This window comes from Pogona vitticeps, chromosome 4, assembly GCF_051106095.1.
Source record: "Pogona vitticeps strain Pit_001003342236 chromosome 4, PviZW2.1, whole genome shotgun sequence".
In the NCBI taxonomy this organism is placed as follows: domain Eukaryota; kingdom Metazoa; phylum Chordata; class Lepidosauria; order Squamata; family Agamidae; genus Pogona; species Pogona vitticeps.
The window spans coordinates 124621390-124637438 of record NC_135786.1 but is presented as its reverse complement, the minus strand read 5'-3'; the positions used below and the strand labels follow the sequence as shown (position 1 = coordinate 124637438).

Genomic DNA, 16049 nt, shown 5'->3' with positions numbered 1-16049 from the left:
CACCAATGATAATTTATACTGATTGACCATTCTATCACTAATGTATGTGTGTCTTCAGATTATTAGAACAGTGATAAAATCCTGTTGCTTAGTGTAGTAAATCACAATGGACTAGGACCATTGAATCAATAGGGATTTTTGGAGTTCATTGTTCTGTAAGTTCCATTTATTCAAAAGGTCCTCCTTTAATTGCAACTTAATTTAGCATAGTAAATTGCTGTTAGAGTAGGTCCATTTAAGGACTAGAACTTGTGGAGGAGTTGAATCATGAAATCCCTATTGATTCAATGGGCATATTCTGCTGTGATTTACTATGCTAAGTAACAGGATTTTGGCCTATATGTGCATTTCAGGGGGTTGATTCATGTAACTGTTGTCCCTTTGGATAATTTTGACTTTGTATATCTCAATAGTGTGGGCATGGTAGTTGGAGTGATGAGGGCTACCATCTGCTCACTTGATCCTTGTCCCTCATAGCTAATCAAATCTATCTGTGTCTAGATCAGGGGTCTTAAACTTGTGGCCCGTGGGCTGATTGAGGGCCTCGGGAGATAGTTTGTGGCCCCCGCCTTAATATGAAAGCTTAATGTTAGTGCAGCCCTCGAGTTTGATATGTATGGCACTTTACAGTCATGTGTGCGGAGCTGAACGAACCTACCAATCATGGTGGGGTATATGGCTCTCGGGGGCAAGAAATCAGCCGGGCTTGATGCAAGCAGAGATAAATTTCTCAATGAGTGAAAGTTACAGCAGCGTTGCCATGGAGTGCTTTCTTCCGTGCCTGGCTGGCTGCCTCATTTCTATTGGGCATGCGTGGACATTTGTCCCAGCATGCCGCGTTCACAACACTTCAAAAAAAGGTTTTTTAAGTTGCTGCCCAGCAGGACATGATATGTATATATACATATATAAATGCACACACACACACACACACACACACACACACACACACACACACACACATCAATGCAGGCACACCAATTTAAAGACACACCTCTTTAAAACTCACCTGCTCTGCACCAACAATATTCCCCTTTTCTACACAATCCAAATAAATATGAGGCTTATAGGATGAGAATTTGTTGTTTTTGTTTTGCTACCCTTCTTATATATAGGAACTACTATTTCTTTACTTGTTCCTTTTGGAATTTGGCCTGTTTTATCCCTGTGTGAGAGAAAGAATGCCAGTAGTATCTCCAACAGTAGTTATTTTCCTTAAAAATTCAGCTCATATAGAATCGAGCCCTGTGGGTGTGCCCATTTTCATCACTTTAATAAGGTTCATTACCTCTAATTGGGATACAGGGTTCTCTTTCTTTGTTTATAGCATTAAACATAGAATTAAAATGTCTCCCTACACCAAACCTTGTAGGAGGAATACCTTTATTAGCCCTTTCAGACCTTCTAGGGATTTGTGGCTCTTCTTTAACTACAGGTTGACTTTCTTCCTGACTACATTCTCCATCATCCTCTTCTTCTGAGGTGCTTGTGCTATCTTTAGCCTCTTGTTTTGACTCTATCTGTCTTTCCTGACTCATCTTTCCATAACTTTCTGTTATGGAAATGTAAACTTGGGAGTTTGCATGTACCTTATCCCAATTCTCATGTTCACAAAATTTTACTGATCTTGAGATTACTACATTTCTGTTCCGATCCAGGAAACGATATGCATTGGACCCTCTTTCATAGCCCAAGAATCTCATTGTCTTTGCTTTTGGTTTCCCTTTCCTTCTGGTTTCTTTTGGTACGTGCACCCAGGCACTACATCCAAAAACTGATCTAGCTAGTATGGCTTGTGGATGGTGACTAGATGGTGCATGGGATATCTCCATAATTTCTACTGGTATCAACAAGGAGTTAAGGCCCCAAAAGACACTTTCAACTTTAGATCTAACTTTGATTTTTTTTACTTTTCTTTCTCATGATAAGAAAAATAGAATAAAAACCCAAAGATAATGAGCACACATAAATACATAAAGCCACATTGTCAGCAGTTTTATTGGAGAGTATCATTCACATGAAATAATAAAGGAAGATCCAGAATCTGCTCCAAGTGTAATTTTCAAATTCTTCAGATAAAAAAAAATCTGCAATCCAGTAACATTATTAAGAAGATGTTCCTATGTTATATAAGTTTATTCATGTTGCATGACATGGGATGTATTTATTTTAATTTTGAACAGCAAGGCAAAAAAAAAAAGATAATTTAAGGCTGCAGTCCTACATGTGGCTTGCACTATTTCACAGAGAATGCCCCATTTGATCTTCTAGGCCTTGGTGGCAATATCTTATATCTGTATTTTGGCATAGCCCCATCCTCCTTCCATAGGAACTGTTTCGGGGACAGGGGAGGAGGTACATCTCTGAACAGCTGGTCTATGTGTCACAGCTGATTAAAGTGGCAAGAAGGAGAATGGTAAGAGATGACATTTCTCTTATTGAGCCCTGCTGTCATGGGGCAGATGTGGAGTCCAGCACATGTTCCCAAACCCTACGATGCCTCTAATTAATCACCTCAGCCACAAAGTCATGACAATTTCTCTTCTCAAGTGAGAAGCATCACAAGGCAGAGGAGCAGAAGGCAAGTCAGAGACTTGGACAAAAAAGTAGATTGGAGCTGGCTTTTGTCTCTCCCAACATGGAATATGGTTCTTCCATCTGCCTACATGAGCTGAAGTAGTTTTAGCTTCCTCAGGTCATTTCTCCTCCTCCTCCTCTTATTTGTCTGCCTAACTAACTAATCTGAGGCAGCATTCTGGATCTCCTCTGAAATTGGCTGTCTAGGCCTAAGATGATTCCAAGATAGAACAGCCTGAGATGAGTAGAAAAGCAGAGTTAGTGTCCTCAGAGTTATCAGCATGGTTAAGTCTATATAAGGACTAGGAAATTACTCATTATTCAGACAAATTCTGCAATGAGTTGGAGAAATGTTCCTGCCAGGTTTAATGCTGCTCTACACCACTGATGCAATTCCCTTATTTTTTATGCACTGTTTGCAAGCAACACTGCAAAATAAACAGTGTAGGAGTTACATAGAATTGCAGTATTTACCTAGAAACTAAGGGATAATGGGCCATTCTAAATTAGGTAAAGGTTCCCCTTGACATTTAGTCCAGTTGTGTCTGACTCTAGGTCACGGAGCTCATCCCCATTTCCAAGCCATAGAGCTAGCGTTTGTCCGAATATAGTTTCCGTGGTCATGTGGCCAGCATGACTAGACATGGAATACTGTTACCTTCCCACTGAGGTGGTACCTATGTATCTACTCACATTTTTACATGCTTTTGAAGTGCAAGATTGGCAGGAGCTAGGACAAGCTACTGGAGCTCACTCCCTCACATGGATTCAATCTTACGACTGCTGGTCTTCTGACACTGCAGCACAGAGGCTCCTGCGGTTTAACCCGCAGCACCACCACGTCCCGTCATTCTAAATTACACATCTATAAATATATAATTTCTTTGCTTAAAGATGTAACTCGAACTGCTGATGGCCTTATTCATTGGCTAAACAGACTGAAGACAGTAGCAGGATCATTTTTTACAAAATAATTGGGTCAAACACTAACAGAATGCTTTGCTCCACACCTCAACTTTTGCAAAGGTTAGAGATATTCTGTTGGAATTATTGCACCGTTGTATGTTGCCTTTAAGAGATTTTGACTGGGAGTAACCTTTCTGGACTGGGGTGAATGTTAATCAATCCAGTAACAGTCAATTGTTTCTTCTCTGCTTCATAGTTTGAAGAGAGCCACACTTCTCTACTTGAGAATTCTTTCCCCACTCTTCTTTAGTCAGGCAATTAGTGTTCACTTAGAATCAGTTATGTAGTCAGAGTCATGTATATAGCTAGTGAACTAATTAAGCTCTGTTCTGTAAACAGTTAATATTTTTCTATAGAATGCTGATATTTTAATCTATGATGAACTATGTGTAAAATGGAACCTTTTAATTCTACAGTGGTGCCTCAATTTACAACCTTAATCCATTCCAGAAGATGGACGTAACTCAAAATGGTCATACGTTGAAGCACAATTTCCCATAGAAATGTATGGGAACGGGATTAATCTGTTCCAGCATTTAAAAAAAATACCCCCAAAAAGCACACAGATAGCCCCATTGGAAGGTGCTGAGGCTTTAAAAACAACAACCAAAAATAAACAGTGAAAGCTCTGAAGGCTGCAAAAAAAAAGCACAGAAACATGACCCCCCCAGCCCAAACCCACCCAGAAGTTTTTAAAAAGGAAAAAGCAGCACCTTCTCTTCCCCAGAGGAGTCCCTCTGACCTGCGCCAGGGATGGGCAGAGGGCGTACTGGGTTCCCGCACCCGGTAGCGATCTGGAGCCATCCCCCGCCTCTCCTTCCTCCTCCTGCGCCACCGCACACCTCATCCCCAGAGGAGTCCCTCCAACTCACACCAGGGATGGGCAGAGGGTGCACCAGCTTCCTTCACCTGGCTATGATCCAGAATTTCTCACCTTTTCCCCCTGCCTTTTTCCATTCGTAAGTGGAAGCTCCGCCGCAAGTCGAAGCAAATTTCTGCGTCTGGAGCCGGACGTAACTCGAAATGGTCGTAAGTAGGGGCATACGTAAGTCGAGGCACCACTGTATTCTCTTACCAGTGTTTCTGAGTAAATCATTGAGACAGTAAGTGTCAGTTGAGGGGAACTAACCAATCGGAGTGGTCTACTGAGGAGAGACTTGAAGCTAATTCTGCTTTGTAGCTCCCTGGACATTTTCCACTGCTTTGTTAGAGGTTTTTAGGTCAATACATTTCTACACAATCTGCCAATACATTCTCCTTTTTCTTCTCTGTGATTTGATCTTTCCTGTTTTTGATAATGCCCCTACCTCATCCCCTGTCTCAGGCTGAAAACCAGCTTTTTCCTTCTCAGAGTTCAGTCCATTGATGCAGACCCTATCAATCTGAATAATTTGGAATGGCCTGCACAATGTATAATTGTCAAGATAAAGGTATGATAGAAGTGTAGTGCACTACAAGAACACTATTCTGTATTAAGTACACCATACATGGCCTACATTTTGTGCATCATCTGTCCAAGTGCAGAGTGAGATTTAAGAATGCAGAAATAACTTGACATTTCCTGTGAAGAAGTGACCAGAGTAACTCAGAGCCCAAGGTGTATCAGAAAAAGAAGAGAATGACATGAAAAAAGGTGGGGGTGGTGAAGTAGTCCATGGGCATTAATCAAAGGAGAATATGAATGAAAAATGAATACAAAGTGAAAACTGGGAGATCTGTGCCAGGATAGCATAGGAACTCCTCCTTATTCAAAAAGTTTAACTTTACAGTGGTGCCTCGCATAGCGATGTTAATCTGTGCAGCAAAAATCACTGCTAAGTGATTTCGTCGCTATGCGATTTTAAAAAGCCCATAGAAGCGCATTAAAACCTGTTTAATGCATTCCTATGGGCAAAAAACTGACCTTAAAGCAAAGATCCTCCATACGGTGGCCATTTTTGCTGCCTCTTAAGCGAGGAATCTGTCCATAAACACAACGGGCAGCCATTTTTTACCAGGCGGCCATTTTGGAACCACCGATCAGCTGTTAAAAATCATCACTTTGCGATGATCGGTAAGCGAAACAGGGAACCAATCATCGCAAAGCGAAAAAAACCCATTTAAAACATCGCAATGCGATCGCTTTTGCGATCGCAAAATCTTCATCGCTATGCAGTTTCGTTGCTAAACGGAGTGCCCGTTAAGCAAGGCACCACTGTATTTTGCCTACCTAAACCACATGTTAAACAATGAGTGGCTACAAAGATCACTTTTATAACCATTAGAACAGTGCTTAGCAGAAAATATTGATGAGAATAATGGTGCTTACAAAGAAAAATGACGCTATCTATATGGATAAGAGACAAGAACTCAACCTAATTTATTTAATATTTATTGATTATTTAAAATATTTTACCCCAAATTCTTAAAAGGACAAACTCCCACCCAGAAATACCAGTTCCTGAAATTGCTGGATTGAAATATTGCAGGTACAACAAAGCCAATGATGGAGAATTTAAGGACTATAATGGACAGTTTGATATTTTGCTACTTCAAGAAACATGGCATAAAAAGACACTTTTTATAAAAAGACAGAAGTAAATGGTTTGCAAAATTACTCGAAAGAGGCTATATCCTATCGTAGGAAAGGCAGATCAATGGCTGGATCAGCATGCTTCATAATATGTTGGCAGCCAAAGTCTTATACTTCAGAAGCCAATAGAATTAGCAGTGCTGTTAGAAATGAGGCAGATAATTTTAATAGTAAACATGTGCATGCCGCCAAAGAATATTAAGAAACACTCTATGGGTGACTGGAAAGATGGAGAAGTTTATACCCATCTGTACATGTAGTAGTAGAACACAATTTCAATACTCATACAGATGAGGGTGATTACTGCATTTTTTTTATCTAAATACTGTTCTGTAGATACAAGACAAAGAGAACTACTACAATAACCAGTGCAAAGAAATAGAGGAAGACAACAAAAGGGGAAAAAATCCAAGAAATCAAAGGGAAATTCAGGCCTGGAATAGGAATGCTGAATAACCAACAGGGAAGCACACTATCTGAACAGGAGAAAATCAAGAGAAGGTGCAAATATACTGAAGACCTATACAAAAGGGGCAAAAAGACGACAGGCTCCTTTGAAGGGGAAGCCTATGATGAAGAACCTGCAGTTCTAGAAAGTGAAGTGAAAGCTGCTTTGAAAGCATTGCTGTTGTTATGTGCTGGCAAGTCAGAATCAACTTGTAGGGACCCCAATAGGGTATTCAAGGTAAGTGAGATATTTAAGGAATGGTTTTAGCAGCTCTACTCCCCCAATGAGATTCCATGGCTGAGCGTGGATTCAAACTCTTGTCTCCAGAGTCCCAGTCCATCACTCTATCCACCTCACCACACTACACTGGAGGCATTAGGAAGAAATAAATCACTGGAGGTAAATGGATTACTGATAGAACTGTTTCAAGTCACAGACTGGATTTGTCAAAATCCTAACAATAATGTGCCAACAAATATGGAATAAAAAATAATGACTGGAAACACTCAATATACGTTTCAATCCCTAATAAAGGAGATACCAAGGAATGCAGTAACTATATGACCATTGCTTTAATTTCCCATGCAAGCAAAGTACTGCTCAAGATCTTGCAACAAAGGTTTTTAACATATATAGAGCAAGAAATGCCTGATGTTCAAGCTGGATTCTCAAAAGAAATAAAGATAATAAAACTCAAAGTGCTACAGGACTTAAAAAAAAGAGGAGGAATGGGCTTACCAAACTATACCACAAAGCCTGTGCACTGAACTGGATGAAAGAATGAAGGACCAAAGACTCTTAAAATTGGAAGGGCACGGATTGAGATTAGGATGGCATGCATATACAGTATATTGTATGGCAAGTTCAATGACGAAAAACATTTTTCTTATCACATTGTAATGAGAGCTCTATACCAGGTTTGGCAAAAATTTCAGGCACAAATATACCAAAAAATCCTGATATGGGTAGCACCTGTGGAAGCTTTCACACAACCTTCTTTGATCCTGAAAGAATTGAGATACACATATAAAGAGCTCTTAACCAAAGATCAACAACTAAAAATGTACAGGAGTTGAAGGAAATGGGTCTATCAACAGACTGGTGGGTGATAAAAAGATAAAATAATGGGCTTTTATGAAGGGAAGGTACAGGTGGATGACTTATCGAGTGATAAGTACAAAAATGTATACTTTTTTATTAGAATATGATTTAGAAGATGAAAGTGTGAACACAGTAATGATTAAATGGGCACAAAATTTTGGTTATAATATAGACATAGATGATTGGATTCGAATGTGGAATGATAACTATAAATGGATTAAGACAGTAAATCTGAGAGAAAATGTCTTAAATATGCTTTATAGATGGCATCTCACACCTGTAAAATTGGCAAAAATGATGCTGGGGGGCTGGTAACTCATGTTGGAAATGTGATAAGCAACCTGGGACTCTTTTTCACATGTGGTGGACATGTGAAAAAGTAAAAAGAATTTGGAGACAGATAAAATATATTACACATGAAATTATACAACAAAAATGTCCTTTAAACCAGAAATGTTTTTACAGAATATAATGCCAGAAATTGTTGATAAAATAAATAAATACATGCTGTTACACATATTCACAGCTACAAAGCTGATTTGGGCCCCAAAATGGAAAAATCAGGAGAATCTGAAGGTGGAGGAGCTGATTAAAAATTATTGGATATTGCAGAAATGGATAGCCTTCAGAAGCATTACATGAGAACCCGAGAATATACGTTAAAGAAAGCTGGGAAATGTTCTATGATTGGGCCCAGGAACCAGTATGAGTAGAGAATATAGCATATGTTATGGATTTTAGTGTGGTGACACAGCCATAGAGCCAAGATGATACTGTATTGTTGTAACCACTTCCCCCCCACCTCTCCCTTTGGGTTTTTCTTTTCTTTTCCCCTGTGTCTGTCTTCTTGTGGGTGTTGTTCGTCTGTTGTTCATGGATGTTGTATGATGTTATTATTTTTAAAATGAACAAAAGAGAAGAATATGATTTGGTCCCAGTTGATAAAACCTGCACGTGTTAAAGACAATAGGAGCTTATGGAGAATACAAGAGGAATCAATGACTGCTGCGTATCAGCAACAACATTGGAGAGACATTAGAGTATGTCAAATTTACCAAGAGCCCAAGAGTTTTGAGGAAGTAATGCTACTTCCAGAAATAGAGAAAAAGAAATGTTTAAGTTCGCTTAATTAAGGCATTGATGTGTTTCTATTTATATCAATGAGATCTCTTATATGTGCTTTAACTCTATTCAGATCATGCTGCCTTTCTATGTCTAAGATCCTTTGTTTGATCAGACTTTTGGCTTGGTCATAACTCACAGACATTAGATACTGATGTGAGAATCTGTAATACCCCAATTTCTTCTCCAACAGTTCCATCCACGGGGAGACAGTTGTCCTTTAATATCAAATGGGCAAGTCCAGAGTTAGTGTGGTTTAATTTTAACCAATATGACAGGATAATTATCCAAAGTCTAGCCTCTATAGTTACTAGTTCTGTTTCCAGATGAACCATAACATTTGATGCATTGGTTGGCAGCAATAGTATGGCTTTTAAAAATTTAGTTTGAAGTTTTTCCGTTGTGGATCTGTTTCCTACAATACTAAAAGGAGCACCGTAGGCCAATTGTGCCAAAGATTATGCTATAAATAGTTAGATGGCTGCTGTCACATTTCGCCCCCCTTTGGTCCAAAAGAATTTTTGTATTGCACTAGCACTTTCTTGTGCATTAGATACAACATACTTTATATGCAAGCTTTTCTTCCCATTTGCCTGAACAATAACACCCAAATATATGCATTGTTGTACCTGTTCAATGTGGATTTGATTTAGATAACAGGTATACCTCTTCGGTCTATTAGCAAAGGATATGGCCAATTAGTTTTGTTGGCAATATAAAGGATATCTCCAATTGGTTTTGTTGGCAATATTTAGAAAGTATCTATAGCATTCTCTTAAGTCCTATCAGTGTCTTTGAGAGAAGCACGGCATCATCCGCATACAATAGTATAGCAATATATATGCTTGCCAATTTAGGGGGATGATGTCCCGGAAGATTTAACTGAGTTGGTTAAATCTTATATAAGGGTTGAATAACAGGGGAGGCAATCTGCACCCTTGTTTTACCTCTTTCTCAGTCTTAACAGGAGCTGTAAGATGGCCTTGTGAGTTGGTTTTAACTCGTATGGTAGTATTTATATGTAGAACTCTAATCAAAAATAAGAGGTGTTTGTCAATAGCAGAACCTCTTAATTTAGAATATTCCTTGAGACTGAATCAAAGGCAGCTCTAAAGTCAATAAAAGTTGCTTATAGAGAAACAGGGTTCTTAGAAGAATATTTTGAGATTAAATGCTCCATAATCAAACACTGATCCAGAGTTGAATGGCCCTCTCTAAACCCTGCCTGTTCTTCAGCCAAACAGTTCTCTTAATCAATCCAGTGTTGTAATTTCCACTCCAGGTGTCTAGCATATAATTTATTTAATATATTAAGTAGGCTAATAGATCTTTGTTTCCGTTCTTATCTATAGGAACAATTATTGCCAGCCCCCAATCCTTGGGAATTCTCCCTGTATTATCAATTGCTGTAAATAAAGATGTTATAATTGGTACCCACCAGTCAGAGTTTTTATTAATTAATTCTGAAGTTATTAGATCTGATCCTGGGGCTTTACAAGGTATCAAGGTTTGAATAACATTCCTCACTTCTACCAAATTCACTGGTGGCCATTGAGGGAGATTGTCTAGTTCATCAATTTCATACTCTGCAGATTCAGAACTACTATACAGTCCTCTAAAATGTTATTGCCAAACTTCTGGTAGGATGTAATTGTTCATGGCCATGGGGAGCTAATTGGTGAGGCTGTTGTTTCCATTTGGATTACAGATACTTAACCCTAGTGAGTGCAGCTTATTTTATCCCTATATTTTACTCACATACTCTGCTTTTACTCACAATGCAGGCAGTGTTATTGATTATATTTGTATGTCAAGACATAAAAGCCATCTTTTCTCCAGAAACTCAGCAAATATCAGAGAAGACAGTGATCAGTGATCACCAACCTATATCCACACAATTAACTCTTTTTTAATATATAGGTTAGTGTGGTGATCACCCTGCTTTGGTTCATGTAGGAGGTTATTTGCCTACACCAATGAGAGCTGTTGGGAGGTGGAGCCAGAGAAAGTAGAAGGGAGGGGTGAGGCAGAGAAGGAGAGTTTAAGGAGTTAGTCAATTTCAATCGGATATAAGAGTCTGAAGTGAAAAGTGAGTTAGTCAGTGGGAGTTAGAGAGGGCGGTAAAGTTAGGAGTTAAGGGAGGCAGTTAAAAGAGTGAAACTTATGGAGAGTTAAGAAAGTTAAGAGTGAAACAAGTTATTACTAAACTACTGAATACTTTAAGGTCTTTGAAGAACCTGTTCATGTGAACTGTAACCAATAAATCTGTTTTGTTCAACCTTACACTCAACATGGACCTCAGTCTTTCTAATTAAACATTGCTGATGGAGATGAATTTGTGGCAGTGTAAAGGAGGGAATGTGCCATGGGTCTCAGGCCAGTGAAATAATCTGGGGACACGTAGGAGCATGTCACACTTCGGTGTAGGGACAAGGCACATGGGATTGAACAGAAGTTGTAAATCAACATGAACATTTTACAGTATTCATTCTTATGTATTACATTTCAAAGATACATAAGTTTCTGGTGTAACTAATTTATAATACATATTCTATTTCTAAATTAATCTTAGGCTTTCAAATATCAAATATTAATTTGCATTCTGTTTCTAAGCCAATCATAGAATTTATGCCAACAATCTTCATACTTTATCTTTCTTGTTGAGTCTAGCCATTTTGATAGTTTATCTGTTTCTGCCATATCCAGAATTTTTTATATTAACTCCTCTTGAGACGGATTCTCCGGGTCTTTCCAATGTTTAGCAAAAAGAATTCTTGCAGCTGTCAGAATATTTATAACTAAATATTTTCCCATTGAGTCTATTGAATCCAAAATTATATTTAGAAGAAAAAATTCAGGGGTTACAGTTATTGGAATTACTAAAACCTCTTGTAAAAGCATTTCAACCTTGTCCTAGGAAGTACAGTATGTTCCCCTGAGGAAAACATAAATCATGTCTTGGATGTATACCAGGCTATCTGTTCCAAAGTTAAACCTTCACTATTATCCCAGGTTACAGTAAATAGCTTTCGGAATAAAAAGTACTCCTGGTTTAACACAGAGTGTCATAGATTGAGAAAGTGTATGAAGAAACACATGAGAAACATTCATAATTCCTCTGATGACTGAACTTATACATCTATGTTCATTACTTGAAGGGAATATAAAAAATTAGTTACGGCTTAAGAAAAGCCAGTTACTCTGCTAAAAATTGGGCAGATTTGGAATTGGAGGAGGTAAACAAAAACTTAGCACAGTTTTGGCAGTAAGTAGTCAGAAAGTTGGGTGAATTCCAGCAAATTTTTGAAATACCTACTGTATATCTGCTTCAACTTGGAAAGACTTTTATTCTGATCTATTCAAGGAGCAGACAAAAGATGACAGTACATTGTGTGAGTGAAAAAACTATTGGGAACATAAATGATTTCCCTAAGTGGCCTCCTGTCACCATGCAAGAACTTAAATCTCTTATGCAGTCATTTTTGTTGTTTTTGTTGTTGTTTAGTAGTTAAATCCTATCCAACTCTTTGTGACCCCATGGACCAGAGTACACCAGGCCCTCCTGTCTTCCACTGCCTCCCGGAGTTGGGTCAAATTCATGTTGGTAGTTTCAGTGACACTGTCCATCCATCTCATCCTCTGTCGTCCCCTTCTCCTCTTGCCTTCACACTTTCCTAACATCAAGGTCTTTTCCAGGGAGTCTTCTCTTCTCATGAGATGGCCAAAGTATTGGAGCCTCAGCTTCAGGATCTGTCCTTCCAGTGAGCACTCAGGCTTGATTTCCTTCAAGATGGATAAGTTTGTTCTCTTTGCAGTCCAGGGGACTCCCAAGAGTCTCCTCCAGCACCACAATTCAAAAGCATCAATTCTTTGGTGGTCAGCCTTCTTTATGGCCCAGCTCTCACTTCCATACATCGCTACTAGAAAAACCATAGCTTTGACTATACGGACCTTTGTCGGCAAGGTGATGTCTCTACTTTTTAAAATACTGTCTAGCTTTCTCATCACTTTCCTCCCAAGAAGCAGGAATATTTTAATTTCGTGGCTGCTGTCCCCATCTGCAGTGATCATGGAGCCCAAGAAGGTAAAATCTGTCACTGCCTCCATATCTTCCCCCTCTATGTGTCAGGAGGTGATGGGACCAGTGGCCATGATCTTAGTTTATTTTATATTGATTTTCAGTCCATTTTTTTGCACATTTTTGCAGTCATTAAAGAATAACAAAGGAGAGGATTTCATGTTATCTGAACTTTTTAAGGACAGAATAGACTGGTTTTTTTGCAAGACAACGATTTTTGACAGCTGATCGGCAGCTTCGCAATATGGCTTCCCTATGGGCAATCTTCGTAAAATGGGTGTTTTTGGGATCGATGCTTCGTAAGACAGCAGTTTTTACAGCTGATTGGCGCTTCGCAAAATGGCTTCCCTATGGGCGATTTTCACTGGACAACAACTATTTTTCCCCATTGGAACACATTAAACAGGTTTCAATGCATTCCAATGGGGAAACCCTTTTTGCTAGACTATGTTTTCACAAGACAGCAATTTCAATGGAACGGATTAACATCGTCTAGCGAGGCACCACTGTATATATAAAATCTTGGTTCTTCAATTTTTTAAAGTAAATTTTTTAAGCAAAGAAATTCTGCCCGAATTAGTTAGTTTGCAAAGGCAGGTCTGGGACAACTCCCACCCCCTTCAGAATCAAGCATACAGCCTATAACTTCTGAGTGCTTGCTATGATTTCATAAATCTAACAGATGGTCAGCTATATCCAACTATGCTCTGATGTCTAATACTCTTTGTCTGAAAACATTTCTCATATTACAATTAAATGCATTTACAGCCTCAACACTAAAACCATGATTTGAAAGCTACTTAAAAAATTAGGTAGGTAGGTAGGTAGGTAGGTAGGAAGGAAGGATCTTGGTTCTTCAATTTTTTTAATTGGGCAGAATTTTTTTGCCAGAGATTTAGAAAAAGGAGCTGAACATTTAAGGGATTTTTCCCAGATATAAGAGTGCAATCTGGATTGCCAATTTTAGGGTTAATTTAATAAATCCTCTGCAAATTCAGAAGGTCTGGACTAGTTGCCCTTCACCCAAACATGTTTCATGTGCTGTGCCTTTCTATTCCAGGGGGACTATATGTTTAGACCAGAGAGGGGGTGGAGCTAGGCTTTGATCTATCTTTATTCCAAGATAATATCATTGACTTTGAAAGCTGTAAATATTTCAAAGTTGCATATGGACTCCATGTAACATAAGTTGCTTTTACATCTCTACTGGTGGAATGTAATATCACTCCAGAATGTTGCACCATGTAAAAGCAGGCAATTTATAACAATTTGGGGACTGTATTAGTTTTCACCTCATTTGGACATTGGGGAAAATGTCCAAATAAGGTGAAGCAGGGCTATTTGTATATTACTAGAGCAGATACAGAACACCTCAAGAAGACTTCATCCCCAGGTTGGTTAGGGTGTTCCTGCAAATCAAGGAAGTGTGGTGATAATTATGATATTTGAACGAAAGTACTTACTGTCAGTTTTGTAGCAAAAGAAGGACGGGCCAAAGCAAAGATTGGAAAATGACACCCCAAAGGAATCCCATATCTTTCTTGGAAACCTCAAGTGCTCAGCCCTGTAGAGGGTTCAGATCAACATTACTGGATTCCACTTATATTTACGTTCCATTCACTTGACAAAACAACTGTTTCTTTCAGATAGGGCAAGGAGAAGGTGCCGTATTGCTAATTAGACTATCTGTATTGTATAATTTTCTTGCTTTTTCTTTTACTTAGCTAAATTGTGCCTGCAATATATTTAGGACCAATGAATTTGTGATTATGGGATGGATGATTCCCATTCTTCTGTGGGCTTTATTTAGATAGGTCAAAGTAGCACTAGGGACTATCTTTCTTCCCACAAACACTGACAAACACTGAGTGCTCTCTCTCTCCTTTTTTAAAAAAAAAAACAACTTTCCTTTATTTTTTAATGCCTGCTGCTGGCCTTTGCAGAACCATTTTTGTCACTTCCAAATCAGTACCCAGTGGGTGGTGCCTGATTTGTCCTGCAAATATTGGATTGGGTGGTATTTACACACCCCTAAAAACAATGCTTATTGATAATAATTCTTGCCAAAACCATGAAGAGCTTTAAAGTTCCTTACTTTTTGGAAAAGGTTGCCATCATCCCATCTCTGCATCTGACCTAAGAAAACTGAGCAAGCAGAGGCTGATAGGGGCCATCAAACAGCAGGGCAATAATAACCTCATTATTACCTTAGAGATACCAGGGCTGCCAACACAGCAGCCCTTGTGCTGACCACACACTGCTGCTTGACAGTTTGCAATGTCTGTAATTGCAAGAGAAGCTGCTGCTTCACACCTTGCTTCTCATTAGCTCCCTACTGTTATGCCACATGGGCAGATGAGAAGGAGAGCATGCTGAGCTCTCGCCCATCCCAGCCATGCCTGCTTCTTCCCCTCATAACAAACAAATAAGCAAGTGAACTTCAATGTGAAATGCATCTTCTTCCTGTATTGCAAGAGCAACAGCTTGATCCTACTATAAAAGAAAAACAAACAAACAAAAAACAAAACCAGACATCATCTTAGGTATGAACCAAAAAGCACGGTTGATAATCCATAGGCTGTGGTCACGAGGTGAGCTGAGCAAGACATTCATTTGTACAAGTGTGAAAAAATATCTAATGAACTTCCTTTTAGCACAGCAAATTATGGACAGTCTCATTTTGAGCAAAAGTGCACAATTCCTACTTTAGCTCAGTCTTTTTCCAAAAGGCAGTCTATGACCCTCCCAGGCAAATGTGAAGTACCAAGGGAAGAGATAGGATTGCACCTTGAGATTGAAAATTGAATAGTCAAGGAATACTTTATTACTTTGACTGAGTTCAAATCCCCAAGGCCAGATGAACTGCATCCAGGGATATTGAAGGAACTCACTAAAGAGATCTCAGAACCACTGTCTACTATTTTCTTTAAATTATGGAGAATGAGTGAAGTTTCTGATGACTGGAGGAGGGCTAACATTGTTCCTATCTTCAAAAAGGAAGAAATGGGGAACTACAGACCAGTCAGCCTGACATCAATCCCATGGAAAATTCTGGAGCAGATTACAAAGCGGCCACTGTGCAGGTACCTTGAAAGTAATGCAATAGTAACTAGAAGCCAACATGGATTTATCAAGAACAAAACCTGCCAGACTAATATTATCACATTTTTTGATCATGTAACTTC

At 38.9% G+C, this 16049-nt stretch overlaps 1 long non-coding RNA gene across 1 annotated transcript in view; it reads left to right on the top strand.

The window, feature by feature from the left end:
- Positions 1-1319: 1319 nt before the first annotated feature.
- The window catches only part of LOC140706354 (uncharacterized), a 32282-nt gene continuing 17552 nt past the window's right edge, over positions 1320-16049 (top strand). Inside the window, exon 1 of the long non-coding RNA XR_013544650.1 lies at positions 1320-15947. This is a non-coding gene — a long non-coding RNA (uncharacterized LOC140706354). The remainder of the gene's footprint in view (positions 15948-16049) is intronic.